This window comes from Podarcis bocagei (assembly GCF_964188305.1).
Source record: "Podarcis bocagei genome assembly, chromosome: 11".
Classification (NCBI taxonomy): domain Eukaryota; kingdom Metazoa; phylum Chordata; class Lepidosauria; order Squamata; family Lacertidae; genus Podarcis; species Podarcis bocagei.
In genome coordinates this window covers 16,938,651-16,961,720 of record NC_138136.1, presented here as the reverse complement: position 1 = coordinate 16,961,720, position 23,070 = coordinate 16,938,651, and the positions used below count along the sequence as shown (strand labels likewise).

At 42.2% G+C, this 23,070-nt stretch overlaps 1 long non-coding RNA gene across 1 annotated transcript; it reads left to right on the top strand.

Moving 5' to 3' along the window:
- Positions 1 to 4,078: 4,078 nt before the first annotated feature.
- Positions 4,079 to 6,189, top strand: LOC308597897. The gene is made up of 3 exons (XR_014013265.1): positions 4,079 to 4,688; positions 4,919 to 5,009; positions 6,075 to 6,189. It is a non-coding gene; the product is annotated as an uncharacterized lncRNA (long non-coding RNA).
- The last annotated feature ends 16,881 nt before the right edge of the window (positions 6,190 to 23,070 follow it).

Here is a 23,070-nt window from a genome sequence, read left to right as displayed (position 1 = left end):
AGTCGGGTTTCCTGCCATGTCTACACATGGCAACAAAGATGTATGTGCTAGTCATGTGCAACGGTACACACAACAGTGATAGGCATCTTGTATGGAGCAGACGTTGGCTTAAAGGAGGAAAACTCCGGCACCTGGAGCTGCGCACTTGCTGTGCACTCAGGGGCGGGGTGAGCGTCTGAGGGGCATGTTGCGACGATGTCACCCCCCTCAGGGATGACACCTGGGGTGGACCGCCCCTTCCTCCGCCAGTTCTCTGAACGCCATCCTATTCACACCTCTCTGGGAGTAAACCCCTAGAATACCATTGGCTGCATACATACCGCAACTGTAAAGTGGGAACTGATACGGGTGCTGGGAATTGTAGCTCTGGGAGGGGTAAACTGCACTTACCATGAGGAGGAAGAGGAGGGGAGATGTGCTTTAAATGTGTGGCATGTAGGCAGCCTGAGCAATCGCGCATAGGTTTGTACTGTCAGTTTTTTAATACTGTGAGAAAAAGCACTCAGAACCATGAGTCCAAGAGTCATCAGATCTTTCTGCATAACCAGGCACCTTTAAGGGTGGGAAATTACAGAACTGTATTGCATTCTTCCTTCTGCTTACATAGCTATTTGCTTTCAATATCCGCTAGTAGCGATCACTATTGGAGCATGTATCTCTGCTCTTCGGAGGGTTTACGCTCCCTCTGAACGAGGGAGAAATGTAATTGTAATAATAATAAAGCCTCACTTTTGAACAAAGTTAGTCCAGCACCTGATAGCAAACCATTGCTTTCTTCCAATGTTTTTGCTTTTAGGGAAATCTAACAGAGTTTTAAAATTGTAACTGATGAGGGCCTCAATTTGCTTGTGGGCTTTGGAAGCTATTATCATATTAGGCTCCAAAAAACAACTTGTATTTGTGACACTACAGATTTTTACAAAGAGTCTATTGTTTTCCAGCTAGATTCAGATCTCAAGTGATTTGAATACATATGAACTGCTCATGAGTTTAACCTACCAGCCAGCCCCTCACTCCCCAAGCTCCATGGTGGTCCCTCATTTGACATTCGTGCATCCCAACCAATCAGGGAGTCCTGGCCAATCAGGGCTTCCAGCTGAGTGGAGGAGTCCTATGCACACATAGCTAGCTGCATTTGAATGGGCTATGGGTGGGCTGCTATTCACTATGTGAGAGGCTTAATCAGAACACCTTTAAAAATATAGGAAGAGACAAGCTATTTTGCATCTTTTCCCGAAGCAGTTCTAAAATATGCCCATCCACTGACTGTAGGTGTTTCTATTTTGACAGGAGGCATTTAGAAGCAAAAAGAAGGTAAGGGGTGTTGTGTGTTTGCTTGAGAATCTTTGAGGCTTTTTGGAATGCAGGCTTGAGCATTCCATGAGAAGCAAAATGGAGCCATTAGTTCCATTGTTACCAGAATTAAACATCACAGATGTTTCTTAAATGTTCTCAGATCGCTGCCATTGCCGCACAGCTTTTCAGCTGTATCCTGTAGTTTTCCAGAGTGAAATCCCTCCTCTCCAAATGTTCTATTAAAATAACACATGAAAATAAATGAAACATATCATTACTTTTACAATGGACTAATTGTAGTCTTTCAAGCCAGAGACAGGGAGCTATTTAAATCATAGTTCTCTTTCAAATGTCAATGTAGGCTTTAAAGAGAGAAACAAAAATAAACCCCCATCCCCTCTCTGTTGCCAGCTTCTTTCTGCAAAAAAAGAGAGAGAAAAAGAAGTACCTCTGTCTTTATCTCCCCATGTGTTCCCCTATAGGTGTCATTTAGGCTAAGTATAACAGCTGCTAATAATGAACAGCTGAGTCGTGAATGGGGCAGGGCAGTTTATTTCAAGAGTTGGGACCCAGCTGAGTTGGTCACATTCCTCACAGGCTGGGCATGCTGAGCCCAGCCCAAGGAAAGCACGACAAATAGCAAGACTCTCTGTATACTCTTCCCTTATAAAGTTGTAGTTACCCAAATCACTATACACACAGTGCCTAAGGAAGTGAATGGGGTCAGGCAGCTGCGAGAAGAAAAATACAGAGAAGATAAACAAATACAGCGGGGGAAGGCAACACATTTATTCTATGACTTATATCATTACTTCTATTTGCATCTTTCAGGGGTGAGTATATGCATAGCTGTCAACTTTTCCCTTTTCTTGCAAGGAATCCTATTCGGAATAAAGGAATTTCCCTTTAAAAAAGGGAAACGTTGACAGCTATGGTATATGGGATGCAGGTGGCACTGTGGGTTCAGAAGGTCAGCAGTTCGAATCCCCGCAACGGGGTAAGCTCCTGTTGTTTGGTCCCTGCTCCTGCCAACCTAGCAGTTCGAAAGCACGTCAAAGTGCAAGTAGATAAATAGGTACCGCTCCAGTGGGAAGGTAAACGGCGTTTCCATGCACTGCTCTGGTTCACCAGAAGTGGCTTAGTCATGCTGGCCACATGACTCAGAAGCTGTACGCCGGCTCCCTCGGCCAGTAAAGTGAGATGAGTGCCACAACCCCAGAGTCGTCCGCGACTGGACCTAACGGTCAGGGGTCCCTTTACCTTTACCAATCCTTATGTAGCCATAATGGCATCATGCATTTTGGAAGGTTTTCAGCTTGAGGAACCCCAAAGGTTTTCAAAGCTAAAAAAGAGAAAGAAAGGTTTTTTGGTGGGGTGGGTAAGAAACAAAAATGTAAGAAGGGACACATAGATAGAAAACAGAAGGTAAATAATTATCTCATTTTCTGGATAGGTCCTGGGTCACACTAAGAAGCTATGCAAATGTGCCGAGGAACAAAAGTGAAAACTGCTGATATAAATCAATGAAGAAATCCAAGAATTGAATGCAACTGGGATTGAATACCAGTGTATCCAACCCATTCACATTACACCCCCCCCCCCAACGGTTTTGAAACCAGGTATTACCCAAACCACATCAATCTGAAATAACATTTTCAGAAAATTCCAGGTAGTATGATGTTCTCTAAAATATCAGTGTGGTCCATTTAGGCATGTGCAAAAACAAAAATTTAAGGAGCCTGAATTTTTACAAATGCTAATCCCATTTTCCCCCTCAGTGTTGGTTACAACAGTTTTATACTTCCATAGGCTTCGTGTCTTTTGATCTTTGCATGAAATGGGAGGTAGGTGATGAAGATAATATTCTATATTCTGGTGGCAAAATTAACCTCTGGGAGAAATGCTTTTTGTAAACCAAAGACATGCCCTACATGGAGGAAACAAACTTCACAAGGTCATCCCTTCAGGGCTTTGACAGCAATTATGTGCTAAAAAGTAAGGACCTACAAATCCCAGCATGTTGTTTGTAGAAATCTTTTAGCACATTCCTCGTTACCTCCTATGAATCAATGCTAATCCCTTGACTTTTGTGGAGTTTGTGGAACCTGATGCCTGCAAGCCTTTACCGTCATTGGGTAACTTATATTAATTATTTGACCTAAAATGAATAATTATTTCTTTAGTCCCATTTCCACCCCCCCGTACTTCTCCGTAAGCTATGAGTGACTCCTCCATGCTATGCTCATTACTTGAGCCATACTACAGAACCTCCCCTGTTCCAGGACCCCAGCACAATTTAATGTATATGTCAATTTTCTGAAGTAAATTTAAGAATATGCCAATTTGGAAACAGTGGCTCATGTTCTCCTGTCCTGTACCCTTTATAAAGATCTGAGGAATGAGATCATTACCCCACTCTTACTTACCATCCCAGGCCGCCCATCTGCGGCCACATTGTTCTTTCTTTTATCAGATCAAAATGATCAGACAACAGCAAAGGTTGCTAGGTTTATCGAGGGTGCAATGAGATTAAGGGCCACTATCTGAACGATAATCTTGGTCATTTGATTGCCCTTTTTACCCATTGTTGTCTTTTTAATTGTATATATTGTTTGTTTTATGTTGCTATGGCCGTTGGCTAATGCAAATAAAGTTTATCTATCTATCTAAGCTATCATCTGTGCATGTGCAATGGTTGTCAAGGAGTGGGTACTTTTTATTTTTTTATTTTTTTTATTTCATTTCTTCTTCTTCCTCTTCTTCTTCTTTGGCGATCACTTGTAGCTGAGTAAGATTGTTTTCCATAAACATAGTTTTAACAATGAGGTTGTAAGTGAATGTGGAGGCCAGTTCTGGATCCACATGTCCTTCCACAGTGGGGACATTGGTTTCTGAGCAGGAGTTGATCACGGTGTGGATTTGCCAAGCGTGCCTTCCTCTTTGCACATTTCCCCCTTGCGTCCTGAGTTTGAGTGTCTTCAAAGTCTATGACACCTTTGGTAAAGGCTGTTCTCCAATTGGAGTGCTCGCAGGCCAGTGTTTCCCAGTTGTCGGTATTTATACTACATTTTTAAAAATTTGCCTTGAGACACTCTTTAAACCTCTTTTGTTGACCACCAGCATTACACTTTCCATTCTTATGTTCAGAATGGAGTAGTTGCTTTGGAAGACGATAATCAGGCATCCACACAACATGACCAGTCCAACGAAGTTGATGTTGAAGAATCATTGCTTCAGCACTCGTGATCTTTGCTTCTTCCAGTACACTGGCATTAGTTCTCCTGTCTTCCCAAGTGATGTGTAAAATTTTCCAAGACACCGTTGATGGAATCTTTCGAGGAGTTGGAGATGGCGTTTAGAAGTGGTCCATGTTTCACAAGCATACAGTTAAGGTTGGTAGTACAATAGCTTACTAAGCAAGCATTTTGGTTTCCCTGTGAACGCTCTGGTCCTCAAACACTCTGCACTTCAATCGGAAAATCCCTACAAACAAAAATGATGCAATGTGTGATGCAGTTGCTGTACACAGACAGCTATGTATGTCATTTCTCAATTTGTATACTTTTTCCTACTCAGAAAAGAGAGGTGTGTTTTATTAAGCTTTTGTCCACACATGTCTCAGGTGTGCATCTAGCACTGGTTATGGTGTGTGCCTGGTGGAAGGGAGGTTCAGAGTTGCAGTCCTCCAGCATCCAAAGATTGCCACTGCCCAGGTAAGGATTTATGCAGCCTGATGCCATAGCTCTAATATGCCTGGCTGAAATTGAAAGGGAGAATAAATTTTAATTGACACAAGCACGGTGGAAACATGAATTCGCTCCTTAAACTCTCATGGGTTGGTGGGGAAATTTACAGTTTTAGATCTATTTCTGTAGACAATATAAGTGTATTTAAAGAAATGTATTGCTAGGTGACTCAATAAGTCACAGTTTTCATTGACAGAATTTCTGCTTCGAGCATGAACTGCATGTAGGATACCTCAGTCATGAAATGTGGAGCATTCCCTCTTGCCAATAAAGACAAAAGTACCTCAGGATCCTTTTTTTCTCATTGGTTCTTCTAAGATTGATATCATCTGCTCACCTTCATATTTACAATTCACATCTCTGATTTTATTGCCCTTCCCTTATGTAGAGCAATGTTTTAAATCAAATTATCCAAGGCCCATGTAAAACAGATATTCAGAACCTGGGCAGACTGAAGCATTTCCACATACTTACATGGATGTTGCACTAAGAAATAATGGTGAACTGAGACATTAGATTCAGATTGGATTTATGAATAACTGGAGTTTCTACTATCTGAAAACATGCACCATTCTTCAGTTTTCCTTCTCCTATTCATATTGGAAGACTTGTATTTTTCTTTTCCAGCTTTATAAATTTCCCAAACATGACATTTAACTCTGCAATGTAAAAATTCTCACTTCCTTTATCCAGAACAGAATGGAATATATATCAATAAACAATATACTTTGACCTAGGTGAAGTCATTCTTGAAGACCTCTTTAAATACCCCAAAACAAAACAACCTGTGTTAAGAAAACATTAAATGCTGAGCCATAAAACTGGCTATTGAACCATAAAATGAACGGCAGATTGTACTGTATGCATCTGGGGTGAATACTGTAATAGTTACACAAGGTATTATTGACGATATGAGTGCTCCTATATAAACAGATGTAATACATAAATTTTGTGTTGATGTAGCCTTGGGACAGAAAGGCTTTGCTTCAGTGTTTCATGGTTATTCATTATCATGTATTTAATTCGTTTCAGATCACAAGGATGTCTCTTCCTTGGCTTCAAAAGATTGAGAAAGTCACTCCATCTCTAGAGCTTGCCCACATACTTCAGACAAAAGGATGGTGTTCATCCACTTGTGATTTATGTCTTAAAGTTGAAACAAGCGATGCACTTGTAAATAATTTTTATTGGTTTTACTTATAATCAAATTATGTAAAATCATACCCTCTTATATTATCTCTTTGGCTCAACTGAGCCTAACGACTTCATTCCCTCCCGCCTGATGGTTTACAAAATTAGACTTTACATCTTTCCATTTCACTTCGTTTCCTATCCTTGTTATATCATTACCTAAAATTTTACATTGTTCAACCTGAATAGGTAGCAATTTCAACTTGCCAATCTTCAAATAACCCTGCTAATGATGTTAATTGCTTGCAGTTGTCTTTCAGATATAATATAATTTTGTTCCAGTCCTTTTGGAATGCTTGATCTCACTGGTTCCAGATTCTTCCCGTCAGTTTTGCAAGCTCTGCAAAGTCCATAAACTTCATCTGCCACTCTTCTTTTGTTGGGCTGGGCCCGTGTTGTCAGTGGCGTAGCGTGGGTTGTCAGCACCCGGGGCAAGGCAAGTAATTTGCGCCCCCTAACCCGTGGATTTGCGCCCCCTAACCCGTGGATTTGCGCCCCCTAACCCTAACCCCTAGATGTTGCGCCAGGTGTGGCCGGCCCCCCCTGCACCCCCACGCTACGCCACTGCGTGTTGTTTCCATCTTTGGTCTAACAAAATTCTTGCCGCAGTTGTTGCATATAGGAACCATTTTTTATCTTGTCTCGGTATCTCTCTACCCACTATACCCAGTAAAAAAGCTTCTGGTTTTTTTTAACAAAGGTGTTTTTAAACATTTTCTTTAACTCATTCTATATCATTTCCCAGAAAGCTTTTACCTCTTTACATGTCCACTACATATGGTAAAAGGTAGCTTACTTATCCTTACACTTCCAACATTCACTTTTTGTTCTACACATTTTGGCCAATTTAACTGGTGTTAAATACCACCTATACATCATTTTCATAACATTTTCTTTAAGCATACTGCATGCAGTAAAATTGAAAGGATGCCCTTGTATTGCTTGTCAGTAGCACCAGTTTCTCTAAACACACACACAAACAAACACCAGCTGATTCCCATAGGGTGACTATCAGGTGCGAACCATACATACCAACACGGGGGGGGGGGGATCACAGCAGTTCCAATGTGACCTGGTGTACGAATACAGCAGCAGCAGCCTATGTAGTCCCCTCCAGATCTTTTTGGACTCCAACTATCATCAGCCCCAACCATGATGGCCATTGGTAGAGCAGATAGATAGTCAAAGCTGGGGGGAGGGAATTGTTGGGAGTTTCCATTCCACCTTTAGTTGCAGTCATGGGATTGTCACGTGTCACATGTCTGCTTACATTCCAGCACAGTTTGCTGGCGTAAGAGGAACTTCTGCTGTATTGCTACTGTTATGACTCTCTCTCCAAGAAGACGGCAAGGAGAGACGACATGTTTCTTTGTCTTGATTTATGTTTAGTAAATCCATAGTTCTTAGTATGTATCCACAAGCCTCAGCCTCTTCCGTTGCGCAGTTCACGTTGCTGAGTATAGTGTGCTCAAGTCTGGGAGGCTTGAGTCACTAATTTATGTCGGAGCCAGAGGCCGATGGATCTTCGCAGCGGCATGGCTGAGGAGACGATCCAGCTGGGGGCTAGCCAGCTGGCCTTTCGACCCTCGGATGCCGACAGAAATATGGGAGAAACGTACGTTGAAAATGTCGTCTATAAGAATAAAAGAAAATTATTATAAATTAATTTGGAGGTGATATTTAACACCAGTCAGATTAAATCAAATAAACAAGGGATATTCGGTGTTATGTTGGAGGGGATACCAGGAAACAGGGAATTCTGTTCACATGTGGTGGGGGTATAAATATGCACAATTTTTCTGGCAAAGGGTGTTTAAGGAGATAACAGAAATCACTAGGTTAAAGCTGACTGAAAGTCCAGAGGTAGTGTTATTATCAATTTACGATAGGGTGGAAGGTTCACAGGCTATGAAGGACTTGCTCACAAATGTATTGACAGCTGCACAAATTATTATAGCTAGGAAATGGAAGGGCCAAGCGGAATATAAAATGGAAGAATGGTATAAAGAGGTGTGGGATATAACTATTGATGATAAATTAACATGTGCCATTAAAGTAAGACGGTGAATATGTAGGAGAAATTATTTTGAGGAGATATGTTTGTAGAATCTGTACTGTTAAAACAGAAAGGTGTCAAATCATCACAAGAGGTGTTGAAATTCTGGGAGGTTGGATAGTTACAATGGAATGGTCTCGGTGGTGGGGTGCAAATTTTGATTCTTATTTATTCATGATTATTACTTTGTCAAATAAATAAATAAAAATAAAATTTAGTTTTAAAAAAGGATGGCCATTGGTCAGGGATTATGGAAATTGTAGTCCAACACCATCTTGGGGAGGAGGGCACCACTTTGGCTCCCATTGCTGTAAAGGTTTCCTGAATGTATAATACATTGGTATTTCTGTTTTGATGTCAGATGCATTTCCATCAGTCATAAACAATAGCACCTGCTATGTACCATCTGCCATGGAATACTATTGCTGATGTAAGATCCTTCAGTAAAGCGTACCCTCCGACATTTCTGCGATGAAAATAGGGATGTTCTTTTGTACACCAGGAAGCTTCTCCTGAGTTTGATCTTGCTGCACACGTAGACGTCATATGCACATCTACATCAGTCACCATTGCAACCTCTCAGCCTAACCTACCTCATAGGATTGTTGTAAAGGGAACGTATGTGAGGGAAGGGATCATGTACAACATCTTCAACAGATAAAGGGAATTAAATAAAAATTTAGCTGTAAGCAGCCTTGAGACCCTGTTAGGGGAAAAGGCGGGATGATGTTGTCATCATCATCACCATCATCATGGAAACTGTGGAAATAATCAGGAACATACCAGAGAGTAAATCCTATTGAACTCAGAGTGTAGGGTGGCAGTGTAAGTCTGCCCAGTCTTTACCCAGTTACCTTGGAGTAAGCTCCATTGAATACAGTGGGACTTACTTCTTAGTAGACAGTGTAAAGCTCCATTTACAATTAAGGAATAACCACTCCACGTGTTTCCTAAGAAATGGTACCTGAAGCCTTGCATTTAAGGAATATAAAGTGGTCTGGTGACATTTTCCTTCAACATTATAGGAAGGCCTTCGTTTGCCAGCTTCTCCATTTCCTTCATTTGACGCAGGAATCTTATTTTCAGTATAAACAGGACTCTGTTTTTACAACCCCCCCCCACTCTTAATTGTTTTCTGAGACATGGAGGGAAGGAAAAAGGAAAACTGGGACAATGTGGGATCAAATCAGAAACCAGGAGGGCATCTACAATTCTGGGACTGTTCCTGGAAAATAGGGACACTTGGAGGGTCTGCAAAGGCTTCATATCCATTTATGTTTAGGGCATGTGTGTGTGTAACAGAAAACATGTTATTAGATTCAACAGATGTAGGCTTCTGCTGGCAAGTGGTCCATTAAATAATATGGATGTTGTCAAGTCAATGTGTGCTGTCATTGGCTGCCTCTGCTATTAAGGTGGGAGCATGGGAATGAAATTTCCAGGCTGTCCTCTCTTCATCTCAGACAATTTATATTGTATCTTCTTGCCGATAAAGCCTACATATTAATTTTGAGTGCCCAAATAATGATCTCAGTCTCTTTTTCACATTTAGGCACTTTCCAGTTTCATCTGCATTTTTCATACACAGCTGGGTGCCTACTGTCTAAAAATGAGGGCCATAAATATTTAAAGCACTCAATTATCCTGTAAAACAGAGGAAAGGAATAGCTGAGGAGTAAGGTATGATTTATTCCTGGAGACAGTTCCATTTTAGGGAGTTTGGGAAACTGAAGGACAAATGGTTGCTTCTAAAAATGTAACTTTTGTCAGCAGGCACACACACGGAAAGGTGGTAGGAAACTAAAGGTTTCAGTATCTGTTTTCTAGGCTTGCACTGATGGGCCTATGGCATGCATGAAACAGGAAGCAACTCTTTGCCAGCCATGAGAAGCAATGGTTTGTATCCAACACTACTGTTCCTCCAGTATAGCAGACTTCCATTTGTATAATGGAACCTTCTTCCCTTTTCCCTTCCACTGCAGCCTTTCCATGCCCTCAAATTCTGCACCAGAGGCTTGAAAGACCCCCTGGAACAGTTTTTTAGGCTGCATGGAGTGAGGAGAAGCGGAGTAGATTCAACTTTGGAGGGCCTTCATCACTACAGTACAGCTGACAGGAGCCCAGGATCTTCTCCAGATGCGAGGGACATAGGGCTCATCTGATTTTCTAGGCACAGGCTTTCCAGGTGTGTGTCCTAGCGCTTTTTGTTTTGTTTTTGCTCTGCTGCTTTCCCTCATTTTTACTTCCCAACAATACACCAGGCATAGTGTTCCTCTGGGGCATTAAAATACATAGGGAACATTTTGGTCTGAAGATAACCAAGGGGACCCCAATCAGTTAATCCCACCTGAGAAGGTTGAGAGCCACAGGCCCTCTTAAGCCTGGAGTTAGTCCTGCAATTTAAGAGGGCAATTGACAAGCTGGAATGTGTGCAGAGGAGGGCAACCAAGATGATCAAGGGTCTGGAGAGCAAGCCTTATGAGAAACGGTTGGGTATGTTTAGCCTGGTTAAGAGGAGACTGAGAGGAGCTATGATAGCCACCTTCAACTATCGAAAGGGGTGTCACATAGAAGATGGAGCAAGCTTGTTTTCTTCTTCTTCTTTTTATTAATTTTTTATTATGAATTTAAACAAAACATATTATCCTAAACACATATCATCCTTACGTTCCCCCTCCCATTTCCCCTCCCCCTCCCTCCCATAAAACAGCCCACCCTTCCCACCCACCCCTGACTTCCCTCAGTTCCAATCTCTGGTTTCTCTATAAAAGCTATTCTCTGCACGTTACAAAGTTGTATAGATCCTTAATTTGTCTAGTTGGTTGTTGTCAATGAAAAGTTTATGATTGTTTATTCAAAGCCAGCCAAGGAGTCCAATTCACTTTGTTGCATCTTTAAGTACTTTGTAAAAGGTTCCCATTCATCTTTAATGTCACAGTAATCCTTGTCCCGTAATTTATGCCAATTCTGCATAGTCCATCAATTTCTCTTGCCATACTTCTTTAGTCGGGGTTTCCTCAGTCTTCCATCCTTGTGGTATTAAGACTCTCACCGCCATTGTTGCATACATAAATATGTTTTTCAACTTATTTGGCAGGTCTTTGAGCTTGTTTTCTTCTGTTGCAGAGGCTAGGACCCAATCCGATGGATTCAAGTTACAAGAAAGGAGTTTCCAACTAAACAGGAATAACTTTCTGATGGTTGGGGCAACTTGACGATGGAACAGACTCCCATGAGAGGTGGTGGACTCTCTTTCATTGGAGATTTTGAAGCAGAGGTTGGATGTCCACCTACCATGGATGATCTAGCTGAGATTCCTGCAATTATATGATTTTATGGTTCTATGTAGCTCAATGAAGAAGTTACGATCAATGCCCGAAGATTGTGGCAAGGCCAGAAAGAACGACCCTGATCCCAAATGCTCAGTGTTTACAGTGTGTCTCCACAGGGCTTGTGTGAAAAGTACCAAGGGGTGTGGCCGTAAGTAGGTTGATCATTTCCCTGATTCTAAAGAAATTACGCAAAAGTCAGGGACTCTTGTTTCACACATAAACACATTTAAAACATCACAAAAGCATGATAAAAAGATAAGGCAAGGTCTTGAAGAAATATTTCATCCAGGTATGAGGTGAGGAGCAGGGCCTTTCATCCCTCCAGCAGATCCGTATTACAGTCTCTTTGCGAGGAGGCCTTTCCGGAGCTTTATGCGTCGGCTTCTGCTGCTAAGCAAAGTTGCTCTTGCCATGAAATGACTCGGTTGTGAGCTCTGATTGAAGCTCCTGTCCAAAGTCGGAGCCTAAATATCAAAGAAGAGCAGCTGAAGAGCTAAACAGACGTGAGCTGATAGGGCTCGAGTCTTGACCCCTTCATTTTACTGAAACCTTTTTGAAGGTCTAAGTCTGGAGAATTGCACTTCACTTTACTTTGTGCTAATGTCTTTATATTCTTGAGGGAAGGGATCAGAATTTACTTCCACTGCCTCTGAAGGGGCATCATACATCTGAGCTGACATTTCTGTATGGATTTTCTCTCTCTCCCATACCTGCATGCGTTTATTTAAGCTTTACCCAACCCCCACCGCCTCCTGCCTCCACAACGTTGCAGGAACATATAAACAATCCTTGAGTTTCCGAGAGCAAAAAACATGTTTAAAACACCTTGGTCATCTTGGGGAGGTACAGATGTAATTCTGCAGCACATCGGAAGAAAAGCTACGTAAAGTATAAGGGTATGCTGGAGTGTTCAAATAAAATAAAATAAAATCTGCCTTTTTTACAAAAATATCTGCCTTTTCAGCCTGGATAATTGCCTGCCAAAGTAGACATTTTGTGTGCAACTGCTGTTTCTCCTGCTGGCACCTATTCCTCTCTCTTTTCCCTCTCCGCAGAAATATAGAGTTGTGTGAGGAAAACGGAAGCCCCTGCATTTAATATGCACCACGCTAACTCTTAGCTTTTCAGATGTTGGCCTTTAGAAATGCAAAAGCGGCGTGTGAAAGGAGAGCCAAACAAGGACTTTGCATTATGGTGCAATGCATAATATTGTTCACCGCGCTGTATTTCTCTTTGGGACCCTGTAATTACCTGATGTTAAATCCGTTGCCATTTTGCGTGAGTAAGTGTAGGATGATGTGTTTTACCGTCTTCATCTTAGCTTATGTGACATTTTATTGGCAAATGTACTCATACAAAAATAATTACTTTTCTGAAACGAATGCACAGAAAATTAGAAAATCAAATATTCGAGGGATGAGCAAGTCTGCCCTACCTCTAAAAGGGAGCTAATATATTTTACATTCTTCATGCTTACTGCTTTGGCTCATCCTGAGCATACTTCACTGTCATAACTCTTTAATGCTCTGAATTTTAACTACAGTGTTCGAGCTGTTCCACTTTACTGATGGCCTGTTATAAATGTCAGCCTGCTCCACCCTCCTTCAAGCTGAATCACTAGCCCCCTGTCAAGTGGAAGGGGGGGGGGCTGGTTGGCGGCGGCTGCAGAGGAAGCATTTCAGCAGTCCAATCAACTCCACAGGAAAATGCCACTCAGGGTCTCTTCCTCTGCAGACTCGAAGAGGAGATGCAAGGCAGAGCAGGGAATTAAGCAGAAATTAATTGGAGGGAGAAAGAAGTGCAGACAAAAAGAAAACAGAAACGGTGGCATATCCCACAAAAAATGAGGTAGATATCGCCCCGGTGACAAGAGGACAAAAGAATCACACACACCCTCTCCGTTTATCTGCTATTGTGGAAAACCGAGTTGCTTTTCTGCTCCAGCTCTGCAATCCTAAAATGCATCTATTTGGAAATAAGCTTCATTGATTTCACTGGATGTGTTTTTAGGATTACAGCCTTAGCATGCTAAAGCAGCAAGCATAACTGTTTGTTATACACTGCACATTCGGTTAACTAGAGAGGGCACCTCATTATCGACTAAAGGTGCGCATAGCTCCCTTTCAGGAGATGGCCACATTCTTCTAATTAATTTCTTAATGTGCTTAGTTAATTTTCATCCACAGCTACAGGGAGGCAGGGGGAAAGACTGGAACCCGGCTTCCTTTAAAAGCAGGCATTTTTAATTAGTAGGTGTTGCTTAAATAAACGTTTCATAAGATTAAGTTCTGCAGGAGAATGGATCTGCTTTGCTGCTTCTTGCTGAGCATCCATAGGCTTATACGGATACTGTATCATTTACCAAGCCCTGAATCCTCATTACAGGACTCAGCAGGCAATAGAAAGCTCCTGTCCTGATAGCATTCCTGTTATCTGTTTTAATAAAAATGTAATATCCTCTTCTTTCTCCATACACTCCTAGAATGTTTAAAATCACTGATTCCACACACCCCTCCCCGAGGCTGCTAGTGGTCATCTTGTACAAAAGCTCCAAATCATATTGCTTTAATCCTTGGAGATTAGAGCAGAACAATTTCATTCTGAAGCTGGACATAGGCAACAGAAGCAAGGCTTTTTCAAAAGCATCGACATTTTATCACAGCCAGGCAGCTTGCTGTGGTCATACTCTCTTGAGGGCGAGTCTACCAAAAGACTGGTCACAGGTCTGGCGGAGAGATGTTGATTCAGATCAGTGCAATGGGACTACTATATATAAATGGGAATGAGGAATCTTGTGAGGTGCTTTCAGGCTACAACTCCCATCATCTCTGACCATTGAATGTACTGGCTAGGACTGATGGGGGCTGACCATCTCTGCTATAAGGAATCTTCTGCTCTCTTTTCCCTGCATTTTGCAGCCTTTGTTTTTTGTCAGTTTGCATTTCTTGGTACAGAAAGTATTGATCTGATGTGCAGAGATCTTTCCTGTTCTAATTAATTCAAGAGGGTTATGGAAGCTTCTCTGTGTGAAGTTTCTAGCTGACACAAAAGTTTTTATTCTGCCTAGAAACAAACAAAAGGTTCGTGATATTTGGGTTATTCCTTCAGAGAAGCTGAGTACAGCTGGCTTAAATGGTTCTGTTATCTCTTTCTGCCAAGGTCATGCTGACTATAATAATAAGGCCAGAAGGAGCCTGGGTTTCACTTTCTATCGCTATTTCCTTCTGGTGTGGTGTTCTGTACATAGTATGCTTAATGTTAAGGTTTTAGTCTTATTATAAGTTATTGTAAGCTTAAGTTAAGTCTGCTGCAACTGGTTATCTTATGGTCAGTGCCCTTCCTGAATGTATTGGATTTGTGACCATTATGCTCATTTGCCTTCAGTAGCTGTAAAGCTCTGCTAGATGAAATATTAATTGCCTCTGGTCTATTTTTGGGGAATCCTGCAATGCGTTTACGTTTGTACTCTGCTAACTAAATATTGGAATCTGCTCTGGATCAATGTGAGTAGAATTTGTGACAAAGTTATCATTGCTTTCAATCTTGGTTTTGGCAATTGCTGACTTAAATCACCCTGGCTTTCCTTCTGTGAAAGGAACAATGTTGATGTTCATAGAATGGGGTGTTCCCACTTCCCTCTGCAACCCCCAACAACCCCACATATAGTCTCCTGGAGCTTAGAGAACCATTGCCAATTGTGTGGGAATGGGCAGTGGCATGGCATGGGTTACCAGGTCCCGGGGCCCCACAGAGGGGTGTTTGGGAGGGAAGGAAATGGATGGTATATGCATGCACATTCAACTGTCTAATGGCATCCATGTCACCCAGGAGATTGTAGCCACAGAGATAAGAAAAAAAGAGCCGTCCTGTTGTCTGGAGAGGTTGCCTCCTGGTTCGCATGGAGGAGCCCAGTGACAGAAACACATAGCTGTATTGAGGCAGAAACAGGTGTTGGTATTTTTGCACCCCTAACAATTTTGCACCCAGGGCAACCACCCCTTTGGCCCCCCAAATACTACACAACTTGGGGTGGGGGGTAAGGTGCAGGAAGCTGTAGATAGAAAAGTGAGGTGGCAGAAATAGACCTCCCCGCATGACATTCTGCATCCTTAATGACATGGCCTGTTGTTGTTGTTCTTGGTTTCTAAAAGGAGATTTACATTGACAGATGTGCTTTTCTAGCACAGTGCTTCAGATAATAATTTAAATTGGGGGGTGGGGCAGAGGCAGGGATGGAAGCAGCCGTTTTAACAATGGTGGGACAGCCCCTGAATGTGAGGGAGAATTTGCAAAAGCAGCAGTTCAAGAAAGGCTGTCTGGGAGAGAGAATGAAGGAATATACTAACATTATGTATTATTGATTTATTTAATATATTTATAGGCCACCTTTTCCCCAAGCTGGGATTCATGGTGGCTTCTGACAAGACGTGTGTTATGAGCAGTGACTGCTTTTTTGTTCTTATTTGATATACCTCAGTCGGTAGAGCATGAGGCTCTTAATCTGAAGGTTGTGGGTTCGAGCCCTGCATTGGACAAAAAAGATTACTCTTGCCTTCTGCTCATTCAGAGCAGCTTAGATCAATAAGAAATAAAATACAACAATTTTAACAATAAAATTGCATAGCACACCAATTATAAAATATTTGCACCTTGAAGAACTGAGAACCCTGACTGCCTCTACTTTATTCCATATATGTCAAAGGAATTTTTCATTGAGCACTTACAGCTAGAGTGACTCACCATGCTCAGTAGACTGCTTATGCTGGGGTTAATTTGCATTTAGTTGGGCTGTGGGAGGTTTATCTTTTGAACAAATAATGCTTACTCTGCTGGTGAATTTGTTTGCCCTGCTGTTGCTGCATCAAAGGAACTGATGCTCCTTTATGTAAATCAGAGGGTGGGTTTGGGCAACCCTTGAAAACTTGTATGGAAATATGTTATCGTGAGGCTTCCATTATAGCTTTCCTTGCTGCTAGCAGGATTGTGAAAAGAACATTTCTCACAATGTTTGCTGCTGTAAACATTTCAAGATGCTGCCACACGAGACTGAAGTGAGGAGAGACACCATGCAACTCTTCCTACAATGACTGAATGAAAACAGGCAGCTGCTCCAGATTTCAGTTCTCTACTAGCAGTTTCCCCAGAACTCCCTCTTTCCATGCCCACTCTCGCATACCACTTTGGTTCTTACTGTCTTTGCATCCTCCCTTCATGATTTTTTCCCTGTGTACTACCAGGGACAGTAACATAATGAGATGTGGAGAAATGGAAAGCACGCGGGAAGTTTACCAGATCATTTTGTCTTTGACTAAACACTGGGAAGCATTAAATAGTTTGTGGCTTAGAATCATTGTTCTTCAGTGAGCCGGAATGCATCAGCTGTCGCAATCTCGAAGTCATAACAAGCCCAGATTTGGGGGGAAATAGCAGGGCAGCAAAGCTGCGTTCCCTCTTCAGACCTGGCTCAATGTGGTTGCATTTCCTAGATGCCACCAGCTATTTTGTGCCTTCAGCAGCAGTTTCTGCAGTCAGAGAATGTGCTTTACACCAGAAACCCCTATGGCCTGTTAGGGTGGGGGGCTTGCCCCATTATGCTTTTGCCATTTCTAGGGTCTAGATGCGCACTGCTGTGCTTCTTTCTGAGTTGAGAGAAATGGCACCACTCTCAGCTGATTGGAGTCATACTCCATCACTTTGGAAAGGCATTTATATTCATTACCTATAATAAAAGAAGTATGCACAAATGTGCCCTTACATTATACTTCACCATCCCTGTCACCCGAAGATATAATGTAGTGCACATTACTTCCTGACTCTGTTTTAACGCAGTCTTCCTTTATGCTGCTATTTGTGACATAGTCCGGTTTGGGTTTGTTGGCACAATAGCAAACAAAATGCCATTGTAGCTGGTCTAGGCTCCTGAGGTTATGGCTTACTGAGAAGCAGCTAGCATCCTTCAAACTGGGAGGCAGCACGTTTAGCTCACCCCTTGCCCTGCTATTATCGCAGAATTCATACCGGGGTTGGGGGAAGAATTGCAAAGGAAACAAAGTGTAACAAAAACCGTCTGGGACCAGGCAGATCTTTACACTGCCATTGTGTACGTGTCAACAAAATCAAGTCCCACTAAGTTCAGTGGGAGCTGGGTACAGTATAGGATTGCAGTCCTGGTTTCCTTTCGAAAGCACGGTATACAAAAAGTGTGCGCATAGCCTTCTCCAAAAGGCATCTCTCTGTCTAACGCCACCATCAAATGGTTTGAGGCAAATTAAATGGGGAAGTGGATGAAAGGAGCAGGTGTAAAAGGGTATGCATAGGTTTCTATAGAAAGTTCCTGTGCCGGTTGCTATGCTACTAATCAGCTGCAGGGGTTCATTATCTGTCCGTTTTAATGCTTCATAATAGATTTCCCTCATTCATGTTCAATGAGTGGGAAGCCATACAATAATATCTTGAAAAGGGCACGAAGAAAGCATTTTATATACGTTTATATGGGCGGAGGTGTATCTTCCAGGTATCTCCCCAAAGGCGTTGTTAAGGTTCTAAAGAAATGTCCTTATTAATGATAGCAGCCTGTAGATCAGGCACATCAATGGTTTTGCTTAGACTTTGGCGATTTGACTGTTTCAGTGTCATCGTCCTTCTCAGGTAAGCTATTGAGATGATAACGCATCTCCCAGCTTTTCCCCCTTCCATTTGGAAGTGCTATCAAGCTGGGCCCACTTAATTTAAAAGGATCCTTCTTTTCTTTGCCATTCTAAACATAAAAATAACACAATGTGAAACTGATTTCCCATCAAAGACAGAACAGCAACATAATGGAAGCGTGCCAGTGGTGTCTAAGATTCTATTTCAAAAAGCAAGCGTTGGCCTACGAGATGGAAGGCTGGCAGGAGAGACGTTGGTGTGTTGACCTAATGGGAGCTGTAAATGGAATAACGATGTTACGCGACCCCACACTAGTTTGCAAAATGGCGGCTTTCTCAAAAGAGGGTTGCACTTAACAGCTGCTGCCTGCCAATTATATTTGCTGATGCCAATATCCTAAATGATTTCCCACAGTTGCAATGTCTGCCCCCACCCCTGCTTTCAGGAAGGATGCTCGAAGGAAAACAGCTCCATCTCAACATCAGCTGTGCTTTGGATGGATTTAAAGTCAGCTGATTTGAAATGACGGCAAATAATCCCGAGCAGTGGGGTCCCTGGCTCTCCATTTCTCTTTAATTATTATTAAATAATCCTCTTTTTCTGAAACCCATTAGCTTGTGTTTTGGTCTTCCTTTTGCTGCTTTGCACTACAGACTTTCTTTTCATTTTTTAAAGAAGAAGGCGGCATTTCTGGAAGGAAATCTAAGCCTCCTCTTCTGGCTCTTAAGGGACCCACTCAAGTAGAGTTATGAACGGCTCTGGTAATGTAAGTACCAGCCAATGCAGATTTTTAACTGTGCTTCTCTGCCCTGTGAATCCCTCCTACCGTTTCAAAGTAAATAGCTTTCTGTCCTACCTGTCAGCATTTGATCAATGTCTTTTTGATGACATGATGAGCTCTGCAAAAAAACAGCAGGAGAAAAGATGGAGATGATTAAAGCGTACATTATATATATAAAAAGGAGGGAATCTTTCTAAGCTGCGGAGAGGAGGGCAGGAGAGGAGAGCAAACATACTTAAGCAAACCTGAATGGAAGCATATTATGGTAAGGACTTAATATGCCAGTCGCCTGCCATAATCATAAAATTAGGCACTACATGCAGTATTTACCCCCAGCTCACAACTGTAATCCTTACAAGTGGTTGCTTCCTGATACATGAGCCAGAGTCTTTGTAAAAAGGCAGGCAGCCTACACAGCTCATTTCCCCCCCCCTCAAGCACTTAAGGGTCATTAGTCTGGCACTGCAGAAAACATATTATTCTGTCCCCCCCCCCACCCTTGCCTTAGCCCAGTTTCTCTGCTGAGGCGTTTGTAGCAAATGCTGCACAGGGCAGCCAAGAGGTGATTGATCAAGGAAGAAGGAGCAGAATTTGGACATCCAAAAGAAAAAGACAAACACAAACCTGACAGCCTTTGCTACGATGGGTCAGCATAAATCAATTTTATTTATGTAGTAACACTTGAATACTAACTACCCAATGTCATTTGCTGGAAGAAAATTGATGAATTATATCTTTAGGTTAATATTACTTGAACATTTTGCGCCGGGATAATTTATGCATTTCACTCTATTGAATGATCAGCTCACAATTGCTTGGTGTGTGTGTGTGTTTTAATTGTATTGCAAAATCAATAATAATAATAATAATAATAATAATAATAATAATAATAATAATAATTTATTATTTATACCCCGCCCATCTGGCTGGGCTTCCCCAGCCACTCTGGGCGGCTTCCAAAAGAATATTAAAATACTATAATACATCAAACATTAAAAGCTTCCTAAAACAGGGCTGCCTTCAAATGTCTTCTAAAAGCCTGGTAGTTGTTGTTCTCTTTGACATCTGGTGGGAGGGTGTTCCACAGGGAAGGTGCCACTACCGAGAAGGCCCTCTGCCTGGTTCCCTGTAACTTGGCTTCTCGCAGTGAGGGAACCGCCAGAAGGCCCTCGGTGCTGGACCTCAGTGTCCGGGTAGAACAATGGGGGTGGAGACGCTCCTTCAGATATACTGGACCAAGGCCGTTTAGGGCTTTATAGGTCAGCACCAACACTTTGAATTGTGCTCAGAAACGTACTATATAGCCCTGACTGGTTTAACATAGCTAGCCCCTCCACACATGCAAAACCCTTCAGTCTATAATTCTTGTTAATTTCGTACATTTGCGTGAGCTGGTGATTTAGAAAGTTCCTTGCTTGTGAAGCTTTCTAACAAATTTAATTTAACTATACACTGCGATACGGTCCTGGGCCAAGATTTGTTGCTGCCGGGAGTTGACCCCGCATGCTAAGACCAGCTATTTAGAAAGTGTTGCCGCACCCCTTATCAATTCCTATCTTAATCTCTCTCCCTGGTCTCCCATGGTACCAACTGAAGTATGTCATCTAATTTTGCTGCAGCAGTTTAGAGAGCAAATCACTAACATCGCTGAAATTTTGTTAGGGATTGCTGGGCCCTTTCTTTGTTAGGGGCACTCCTTGTTGATAGCTCAGGATGATTGGTTGATGTTGCTTAAATTGGTAAAAGATGCTATCTGAGCTCTCATAAGCCTTAGCCATCAGAGCTTGGAGGAAGTGACCATCTCCCAGCTATGGGGAAGCTGATGTAGGGTCTCTCTAAAGCGTCTGATGCAGTGTTTTTTCTAAAAAAATAATAATGTCATTTTGACTCAAGAAAACCACCATTTTATAGTTCAAATTGGGGAAATTAAATACAGTAAATGGACAAAAGTGCAAAGAACATGCATTACCTCATATCACACAGCTGACGGCTCACAGTAACTTCCAATTGTGTGCACTAACATCTTCCCGATTCCTCTGCTTGCTGTTGGTGTCTGTCGCCAGATGTCGTCCTTTCAAAAACCACGAATTTACATGCACTGAAGGCTTAAACCAACTCAAAGGCGGGGCCTACCAGTTTTATAAACGTTCCTCAGCAAAACACCACACATCCACATTCCACACTGCTTCACACATTAAACGCTCACTTCCGTCTGAGGCTCAGGAAACACCAGGAAAGGAAATGAAGCCGCCATCGGAGGTGGTAACAGCAAAACTGACCAATCACTGTGCTAGATTCCAACTCCTACTTCACACATTAAACACTCGCTTCTGTCTGAGATTCAGGAAACACCGTGACAGGGAATGAGACCAGGGGTAGCAATGGAACTGACGATTTACCGTACTAGAGAAGAAACAATTTTTAATTTTTTTAGTTTGTTTTCCCATTAGATTCCCAAAATGTTTAAGGGTATGCGTACCCCTGCATCCCCCCAGAAAAAAGCAATGGTCTGATGTGATGTAACAGGACTGCTGCCTGGTAGGCATTCATGACACCACTTTTGCTCTAATTGTATACAGACAGCAACAGTTTCAGGTGCATCCAGTATGTGTGCAACAGTGCACATGTACGCGTGCATCGCACCGACCCCAGAAGTGACCTTAAAATGTCACACAAACGTCCCATAAAGGAATGGGGTGGGGACAGAATTCGATGCGGATTCTTCAATGGTGTTTCAAATATTTGCAATTTCACTTAAATGCACGGTGCCTTGGAATGAAACTGCCACTAAATTGGGTGTTGCCTGAATCTGCAAATGATGCAAATGTTTTTTTTTTTTTTAAATGCCCCAGTGTTCTCTCCTGCACAAGAAACCCAGCTTCCTGAGCGTTGCCCTGCTGTGTGAAAGCTACACAAGTATGGCAGCCTCCCCACTGCTGACGTTTAGGCCCAACATACAGATGATGGTGGGGAAAGGCTGCCAGGAATGGAGGGATGAGGTCAGCAAGTGGATCCCCCTCTTGTAGGATGGGGACCAGTTAAGCAGCACTATAGGAAGAGAGAGAAATAGCTCTCAATGAACTACTTACACCACTATTTTCATCAGAGAAATATATTATACAGGGTATAATATTGCTGCTTACTTGATGGGACAGTGTTACTCTAGGTTCATCTCAACATCCTGGGTTTAATTAATTTTATAATTAAATGATTTTAGAATGTTGCATTATTTTATTGTTGTTAGCTGCCCTGAGCCCGGCTTCGGCTGAGGAGGGCGGGATATAAATAATAAAAAAATTATTATTATTATTATTATTATTATTATTATTATTATTATTATTATTATTTCGCTACACATCCTATCTGCAGTAGCGGAAACCCAGTAGGGAAAACCCAGCCAGATGGGAAGGGGAAGGGGAAGAAGAAGAAGAAGAAGAAGAAGAAGAAGAAGAAGAAGAAGAAGAAGAAGAAGTTGTTGTTGTTGTGGAGAAGCTCCATGTGCAATGCTGAATGTAGGCTTTACAGTGTAACTCAGGGCTTTCTGAACTTTTCATGTAGGTGACACTTTTTAGACAGGCATCATTTCGTGACACAATTATTCAGTTTTACTAGAAAACCAGAAGTTAAACTAACCCCTTTCCAGCCCTGGGTGAAGCGTTCACGTGACACACCTACACACCGCAGCCGACACACAAATGCAGGGGTCAGCAAACTTTTTCAGCAGGGAGCTGGTCCACTGTCCCTCAGACCTTGTGGGGGCTGGACTATATTTTGAAAAAAAAATGAACGAATTCCTATGGCCCACAAATAACGCAGAGATGCATTTTAAATAAAAGGACACATTCTACTCATTAAAAACACACTGATTCCCAGACCGTCCGTGGGCCGGATTTAGAAGGCAATTGGGCCGGATCCGGCCCCTGGGCCTTAGTTTGCCTACCCATGCACTAATGTGTCACACACAACACACAGTTTGGAAAGCTCTGGCATTGCTTATAAGGTCCTTCTTATTTTCGAACC